The following is a 9398-nucleotide window of genomic DNA, read 5'->3' on the forward strand; positions in this document are numbered from 1 at the left end:
TTAATGCTAATACACATTAAGTACACTAGAATTTTTTTTTTCAGTTCCATGACATCCGCTCCTGCAACAATGCTCCCATGAAATATTTTGCACACTTAGCCAAGCATAAATTCTATCCACAAACATAACCCTAATCCCAATCCTCACATCAAACTAAATCTAAAACTCTATCACAATGTTAACCTGGACCTCAAGTCCTTGGAGAGAATAAGACCGAAATGTTGCAGGAGCAAAGGTCATGACACCATTTTTTTTTTCACCATCAACAATTTGCAAAAGTTTCATAATGCTAATGTTTCTGGTTTTATAGTCCTTGGTCATACTGTTCAGTCTACATTGTTCTTCAGTCCCTTATGCTGTTTTGTCTCCCTCTTGCCATGTATGGTCTTCTTCCATCAGCAAGTAAAATGGTTCTCTTGTCATGTATTCCTGCAGGGAGTGTGGCCTCACTTGGTATGATAACCGTGAATTTGGTTGCCGTGACAACGAGCTGGTGCCATATGGTGCCCCACCTGGGATTAGATTCTGTGGCGTTGAGCAGCCTGTGCAGTATGACGAGAGTGAGCAGGAATGCTGTGGGGGGCAACTCATTGGTCCTGGACAGACCTGTTGTAACGGCATCATCCACAGTACTCCAGGTAAAGCAGACCTGGCTGTTGTGTGTCTTTAACATGGAGTTAAAGACTAGACAGGTTGAATAACTTTAGGTACCATCTCTGACAGGCTTCCACCCATTCCCTTTTTTCCCACCAAAGATGGGTTGGAGTGCCCATTATATTGCTTTAATATTTCATATTTCTATGAAGTTTGAAAATAACTGATGTGATGTTTTTATCTTGGTTCAGGAAAACTAATTTGAAACTAGATGATTTGATTATTTCTTTATGTGTAGTGCAGTGGCTGCTCCTGTATTGTTTATTACACAAAACACCACTAAGTTTAGAATGTCATTCCATTAATACAATCACAAGAATTCAGAGGCTGTTCATGTAGTAAATCACTTGTTAAATTGACATTAGAAATGATGATGCTGTTGTTAACTTGAGTTTTGCCATTCTTCCTAATTTGCAGGAACGCCACTGAAAGGCGGCCGATGCTGCGGCTACGCAGCCTACAATCCCACATCACAGGTTTGCTGCTTGGACCAAGTTCATGATGGCGACGTGTCTACAACAGCGTGCTGTCGTGGGCAGGCATACGACACCACCCTCTCTAACATCACCTGCTGTGGAGGAAGGTTGCAGCGACGCTCGCCGGAGGACACGGAATGCTCTAAAGAGCATGGGATTGTCCACAGGCCAGACGAGATTGTCTGTGACATGATAAAGAGGAGGCGAAACAACGATCATGAGCAATGTTGCGGCACAGAGCTCTATAACCCACTTAATGAACATTGTTGTGATGGATTCAGGTGAGACTTTGCCGCATTGAGAATTATGACTCTGCCATCTTGTGCCAGTATTTGTATGTCTGCCTGTATGTCAGATTCTATGACTCTTCCAATGCTCCAATATGTATGATTGCTCTAGGGGCCAAATGCAACATGTACTTCATTTTCATAAGGGCCTTATGACCCTTAATCTGATATCACTGCATATATGCTCACTGCATGTACTGTATGCTCCAAGTGATAGAGTTGAATATTCTCAGTCTTTGAAATATTTCCTGTGCATGTAACCTTTTAATCTGCTGAGTATTGGTTGCATACATCTGCATCAGGACAATGCAATCATATTGTTTGTGCAATAAGAGCTTCTCGAAAGACTGTCATATGTAGTAGTCCTGGCAAAGAGAGCTAAAGACGTCCTTGACACAATCTTTTCAACTCATGCACTCTTCAAGATGTGTTATGTTTATCAAACATTGCCTGTTTATGGCACCCCCTGAGGTCAAGAAATGTCACAAGAACATACCTTTTTTTTCACCTGGAAGCTTGATTCATAGCACCATGTACAACTCAGTGAAAGGTAGTGTTGAAGACTGTTGAAGATATAAGCAATGATGTAAAGTATCAGTCCTCTTAGCAATTGTGGTTTGCCAGAGAAATAGAAATTGTTCATTTACATCTATATTTTTTCTTTTTCTTTTTTTAAAGTAAGGCTCTTTGATTCTTTCTCTTGGGTGAATTACAGTGTCAAATTGAATGTCGCCTAGTTGGTGTTGGTACATGCTGTGACCGATGCTCAAATATATTCTGTGTTTTGTCTTTTTCAGATACGATATGACAGAGGGCAATGCTTGCTGTGGGAAACAGGTGTACAGGACTGACTCCATGATGTGCTGTGACAAAGTGCTGTACGAAGGTACTGAAGGGAGGGAGTGCTGTGGCCATTCATCCTATGATCCCAAGACTCAAGAGTGCTTCACCACCGGGGGCAAGCAGTTTGTCCTTGGGAAAGAAGGTGAAGCTCGCCATGCCTTCTGCAATTCATCTCATCCAGACTCGGCCAACCAAACGTGCTGCGATGGAATTCTCTACAATGGCATTGTGGAATGCTGCGGGAATCAAGCCATAACAGATCCTTCAACGTTTTGCTGCAGTGATCAAGTCCAGATGAAGATCCATGGTGATGACACCACATGCTGTCCCTCAGGGAGGGTCATCAACCGGCGGATTGAATCCTGTGATGCAGAGTCCGGCGAGAATGGCTGGCCCCTGTGTAACCGGACAGAGTACTACCCCCTTACACACGGCTGCTGCAGTGGTGAAGTCTACGCCATTGATGAGGCCATTTGCAAGGAGGGAGAAATCCTGCAATACTGCAACAATGTAACATACTCCAAGACACAACAACTGTGCTGTGGTGGTCGTCTCCGCCCTATCCGCGCAGGCCGCAGCCAGTGCTGTCGAACCAGAGCCTTCAACCCACAGACAGAAATGTGCTGCAGCCATGGCCGTGTCACAAATTTTCAGAGGGGTCTGTCAAGGAGATGTTGCAAAGAAGGTTTCAAACCAAACATGGACCTTGGAAAATGTCAAGGTATTGCAATTTTCTTTTGCAATTCTGCACAATATATTTTCATATACTATGACAAATTATGCAGTTTGGTATTATTTTATGTGCATCATGGAAGAATTTGCCTCAATTTTTCCTTATTTGTATCCCTCTTATGTCCTTGTTTCACTTTGCACACTGTGAACATTTTGTGAAAAATTACTGAGTGAATTGAATGTTTTTTCACTTTTGGCTTTTTTTATGTTTGAAAATGTGTTTGCATTCTCCACACATCCATATGTATTTGTTTTGTTTTGTTTTATTTTGTTTACTTTTTAGTCATTGAGTTACTGTACACCATGTATTCACTCAGGTCAGATAACCTTTGTAAGACAATTTTGTATGTCCTTCACCATGTTGTAATTGTAAGAGCTGAATCACTGAAATGTCATAGTTTAAATCTAGAGATAATTTGCAGGTATTGTGATACAAAAAGAATAATTTGACAAGGAGGCTCATTTAAAGGGGATGAAATCTGATTGGTTTCCCACCTCTCTTTTGAGGAGTTTGGAAACTATGGCCAATGTCTATGGTACTTCCATGTATCATGTCAATAAGAACATGACATGAAGTTGGCCCAGTGGAATCATTTTGAGTAAATCAAACCTGACATTTCAAGGGAAGAAAAAAACCTAGTTGCTCAAACATCAACCAGTGTTTGTGGCTTACGATTTTTGATTCTGTGAACCACCTAAATTGTCTCATTTTGATCAAACATGTGTGGTAGTTAGGCTATGATTAAAAAGCGTAGCATCAATTTGAAAAAAAAAAAACATATTCCCCGTATACACCTTGAAAGATAGACATGGCAAAAAAACTAATGGGTGAAGGAGGAAATTATGTGGTCTATCGAACCATGTTTGCAATTTTCAATGTCGATTGAAAAAAAAAAATCTTGCTTGTAGTCTCTCACATTGTCCTGTATCACACTTTGTTTACGCCAGGACATTTAAATACACTTACTGTATACTTATTTGCCCCATGCAGCTATAGCTCCTCTGTGCAAAGGACTATCAAGGGACTCTGCATGGCGGAAAGTGCGTGACGACTGCACCAAGACCCTTTCCTTTCTCTTCACCGTGGCTAACATCAGTGCCAGCACATCAGAGGTGCTAGTCCGAGACGTCCACCACCCGCTCCCCCGCAACAGTGATGTCCAGATCGACACCCTTGTGTTCCCACCGCAGACGCTGTGCTCTCAGTTGAAAGAAGGCGAAGAGTACATGCTGTTGTCCTCGGGTGATATCTTCGGGCGTACTCTGCGGCTCAGAGATGATGACTACCTCAGCAGGAATCCACTGCTTTTCTTGAGACGGCTTCTAAATGGGCCATGCTTTAAGAATTAGACAGTTTGTGTTCCTTTTTGTTTTTAAACCAATTATGTAAACTGTACCAGTTTTCACCTGATAAGCAGTGGACAAGTATATTGTCACTTTGTATTATACATTACTATGTAGCTCATTATTTGAGCAGGGAAGAAAAAATGATGTAAATTTATATTACCTTAGGCCAAGTGATGCCATTGGTCATAGAGTGAATGACCTATGATGAGATGTGTAATATTTACACTGATATGATTTTGTACTCTCAATTGAGAGATCTTATGCACATAAATATCTAGTTACGTGTGATTCGTGCTTTTAGAATTAGTAGTGAAAATGTAGATAGTGACTTGTTTGATAGTGATCCCTCATGTGGTAAGGCTCTTTTTCTACGTATGTGTCTAAATGGTAAACTCTTTAAGTGGTATATTTATGACCATTCGGGCCACATCATCCTGGGCTTGTCCACCCTCTTGTGTGATTTCTCTGTAAAGTTTATTTCTGTGTAGATTGGAGTTGAAAGTGTCTAGAAGCTTGTTCATCCTTTAGTGCCAAGAAATAGTTTGGGGGCATCTTCTCTCTGTATCTGTACATTGATAGGTGGGACAAGGAACTGTCAGCACTTGTGATGTTCTGTTTCATGTGAGCTCAGTTATGTTAGAGAAGTAGCTAAAAAATGATTCAATATTATGTTGTCTTAAGTGTTGTGTCTTTTGTCTGTTGTGACTTAACCTTGATATCTGTAAATACTAGAGAAACCTGTATATTTATCATGTAGTAATTTATTGACAAGTATGACACAAAGCATCTGTAAATTTATGTACATTTTGGTTTTCAGTACAGTAGGATCATGAGTTTAAAGATGCATGTAAATGTGCAATCTTTTGTTGTAAGAAAAATTAACTCGATCTTTTCACATGTATTATCACAGTTGTAGTAGTATTGGGTGATGTAATGACATTTCGACTGCATCTCGGCACTATCTGCAGAATGACATCGAAAATTCGTGGTGGCAGAATTACAACTGTGAATTTCAATGTACTAGTATATGATTATGCTAGATTGTTTGCAGTAATATCCGATCGCACTCCTCGTCTAACTTGAGCACAGTTTGTACAATTGCTGTGTGGAGCAAAGTGACAGTGTGTACACGAGTCATGGCACAGTATCATCAATCATCATATGACGTTTGCATTTTAGTTTTGCATGAGTTAGTAGTTGTTTGTAAAGACTTGCCACTCTAGAACTGCTTCTATTCACGGCAACTTCTGAAACTAACATCATTTTCTGTAGTACTCAAGAGCAGGAGAAGATTCTGATTTTCTTTAAATAGGTACACATCTGTCATCACTACTTAATGATGTGAGAATGACTTAACAGGGTGTTGCTGCTTAATGTACACATTACGGATCATTGAGTTCGGGTACATTTTCAAGAGAGAAAAGAATATTTATATGCTGGAAATTCCTTGAAGTAATTGGCTGAAACTTCTACTACACCTGCCTTTATAATGAACTCTGACTATGGTAACAGTGAATTTAAAAGAGAGAGAGAAAAGACGAATTCCTGAGAAAGCTCAAAATTACTGGCTGAACCTTTGTTGCCACTGCCAATCTGTGTGTATGCAATGAATTCAGTAGAATGCCATGACATAGTGTGAGTATTTCCAAATAAGTGTCTCAAAATGAAGTATTCTTTGCAGATCTCTGCAGAATTGTCTAATGTGGCTGAATAATCAAATATTTATATTTTTTCTCCTCCAGTTATACAGAGTTCGTACAGAATTGGGTATTGTCATGGGACTCTGCTCACTTAAATTCACACAGAAGCCTTGATATGCAGACTAATTTGCCCAAGGGAAAAAACACACAAATAAGGCTGTGTGGTCACGAGTCAATTTGCCTCGTGTCTTGTACCTTGATATTCACTTCTGATCTTGATCCTTGCATCAAATGTCCCAAATCCGGCCATTTGCCCATGTGTGTTTTACAGTACTTTATTCAGACGTGTATGTGATGGGATGAAATAATTCCCAAGTTCGTCCCTCGTATTCATGTTAATGTAATCCCATGTTAAAGATGAATTAAGCATTGGTGTAATTATTCATTCAGATGAGTGCAATGTAGGCACAATGAAAATCCCTTTGCAGGTTAATACTGTCTGTCCTGTGCAATGTTGTGTAATGATACTATAATATGTTATTTATATTGTCTCAAAGTGATTTACTTAGATACAAAATTGCTATGTATATTAAAAAGTGTGTGATTTTGAATTTTTGTAATGTTGTGGGGGGGGGGGGAGGGGATGAGGGATCATAACTTGATATAAATTATGTATGAGTGATGATTAATAATTCAACATGAGTATGAACTGATCTGTATTTCAGATTGATGAAAAGTAGCACTTTGTGTGTGTGTGCGTGCGTGTGTAAAGGTGTATGTATTTTTCTTTTTTTCCTGTGGCTTCTCACAACTATTTTTTTTTTTGCTGCTTACAGCTAATGCCTATGATTTGTGATTAAATTTGTCAGTACAGAGTATGAATATATTATGGAGTTTGTATGATAAATATAAGTTATTGCAGTGTAGGATGTGATGTGAGCAGGGACTTCTAGAACTGCATGGGGGGGGGGGGGGGAGGTGAGACTACATGGGAGGATATGTTTTTCTTTTGTGTAGTTACCTCTAAGTTTGTGTACAAATACCAGCTGTATGTTATGTCTTTCGGGTCATGAACACTGACTTTGTTGTTGTTGATCAATCATTGTTGATTATATATCATGTGCATACATTCAAGATGAATGTTTTGCCATGTACAATCATAGAAATCAAATAACAATTATTGACAATAAAAAAAAAATGTATGTATGTGTGTGTGTGTGCGCTTATCTTTATCTGTGTTCGTGCAAGTTTTGTAATGAGACTTGGATGCAATTGGGAGGGGAGGGGCTCAACATCAGATTAATTTAGTCTGCAGCTCGGAACAGTTCGCAAATGAGCCAAGCGAATGCGCCATCTCCCAAAACGTGTATGCATTAGACCATTTATACTTGGAGATAAATGACCTCAACATGCTGTATATACTGCTTCTGCAGCGAGCGCACGTAGAGAATTGAATGGATCTTTCTTTGTTACAAGGTACATGGCTGTATGACTCGATTTGATAAGTCAAGGGGATAGATATTTGCCTTGCTGTTGTAACCCCAGAGGGGGACGTCCCTGAGCCCTGAACAGATTTGTTTGCACAACATTGAAGGTATAGATAACGTTATGCTCATGAAAAATAAAAATGATTATTCAAGTGAGGGACAGGAGAAAAATACAAACGTGCAGACTTAAAAGGGTTTCCTCATGGTATCTGAAACACTGTACACGAGTTTAAAGGGATCATACAGTTTTGGTTGAGACCTAATTTGGGGTTTCTAACATTTTTTGGTGAAATAATGAGAAACCTCTTATGAAATATGGAAGAGAATGTAATTCTATGAGGAATTCAATGTTTATTTGATGAAAATTGGTTTTGAAATGGCTGAGATATCCAAAAAAGCAATTCTAATAAAGTGTGGGACCCACACGAATGCTTTGTTTTACTTTGTTTTTGGATGTTTCAGTCATTCCAAACCCGATTTTCATCAAATAAACTTTGCATTCCTCTTAAAATGGTATGCTCTGTACTATATCATAAGTATTTTCTTGTTATCTCACAAAAAGTTAAAAGCCCAATTCTCATCTCCACCAATACTGTACTATCCCTTTAAAATTGTAAGATAACAGGGAAATAACCCCACTCATTGTGCATGATCCCGCAAGTATGACTTGATGGCATAGAGAATGATCGTCCCCAAGCTCTCCCCTTTCTTCATCGTTAGCTATTCGTTGAGTTTATCTATCCATACATAATTAGGCCTATGTAGGTTATTATTTTGTGTCCTAAACATTACAATTTCAAGCATATATTGTCTTCTGTCTCATATAGATATATCATATTCATATGAGAGAGTTTAGAACACTTGACGATAACCTACGATTACAACAGCATCCACCCATTGTCTACTGCTATTCGTGCAGACAATAAGGCTATCACACTATTGAGCCTATGTTGACAAGCTAAAATGTTCTTGATGTTTTAAAAATCGCACAGTTCAGCCTTATGTGCTGCTTCAATTATTACATTTATTTACTTACTTTCACATCAGTCCGCTAATTAGTCATTAACAATAATTACCATTAATTTCGTGTTATATTCGTTTATTCGTTTATAAGAAATGATTAGCATTTAGGCCTATAGGCCTACTTGCATTTTATTTAAGGAAATGATATATCATAGCAATACCATGATGTATATAGTAACATGTATATGCATATTTTATGGCTTGGGAGAAATATTGACAAGGAAAACGACAACATTACAAAATCGTACATCACATTGATCGTTTCTGAAATGTTCCTGCTTCCAATGTAAACGCTAATTTGCAACTTATTTGTTTAAATCAAATTTATTTCTATGGCACGAGGCTCTCAAGATGCTAACCAGTTGGAAGTTACCAATATTATCAATCGTATTATTTTGTGGTATGTATTTGTTCGATGCCGCAACATGGCCTTTGAACGAGGTATCAAACTTAATACGTTGAAAGAGAGAAAACAAATGATGAATTTCATCCGATATTTGAACAGGGAAAGTTATATAGTACTCTTTGATTCCGGATTAAAGAAAAACACATTTTCATCTCAATACATTATTTTTTTTTTCTTTCCGTTGACTTAAATTGTATGTGTGTTGATTTGGAATCAACAGAGGATTTTTTTTAATGAATCGATTAAACAATTATGCTTTACATACTTGGGGAAGTTCAGTGTATCTTTCCAATTAATGGTTGGCGAGTGTTCAGTGAGTCAAAACCAGTCTCTTTTCAGTGTCTTAAAACCCGTAATTATTTCATAACATTTTAGCACATCTTTGAGTCATCTGCCATATACATAATTAGTCCATGTTTCCTTTCTGCAGCTAGATTTCGTGAGCGGAAAACAGTCCTGTTGCATATGGGTTGAGATGTGGCTTTGTGTGTCATTGTACCGTG

Source organism: Diadema antillarum, unplaced genomic scaffold (assembly GCF_040938485.1).
Source record: "Diadema antillarum isolate AM-2024a unplaced genomic scaffold, OU_Dant_1.0 seq00001456_RagTag, whole genome shotgun sequence".
Taxonomy (NCBI): Eukaryota; Metazoa; Echinodermata; class Echinoidea; order Diadematoida; family Diadematidae; genus Diadema; species Diadema antillarum.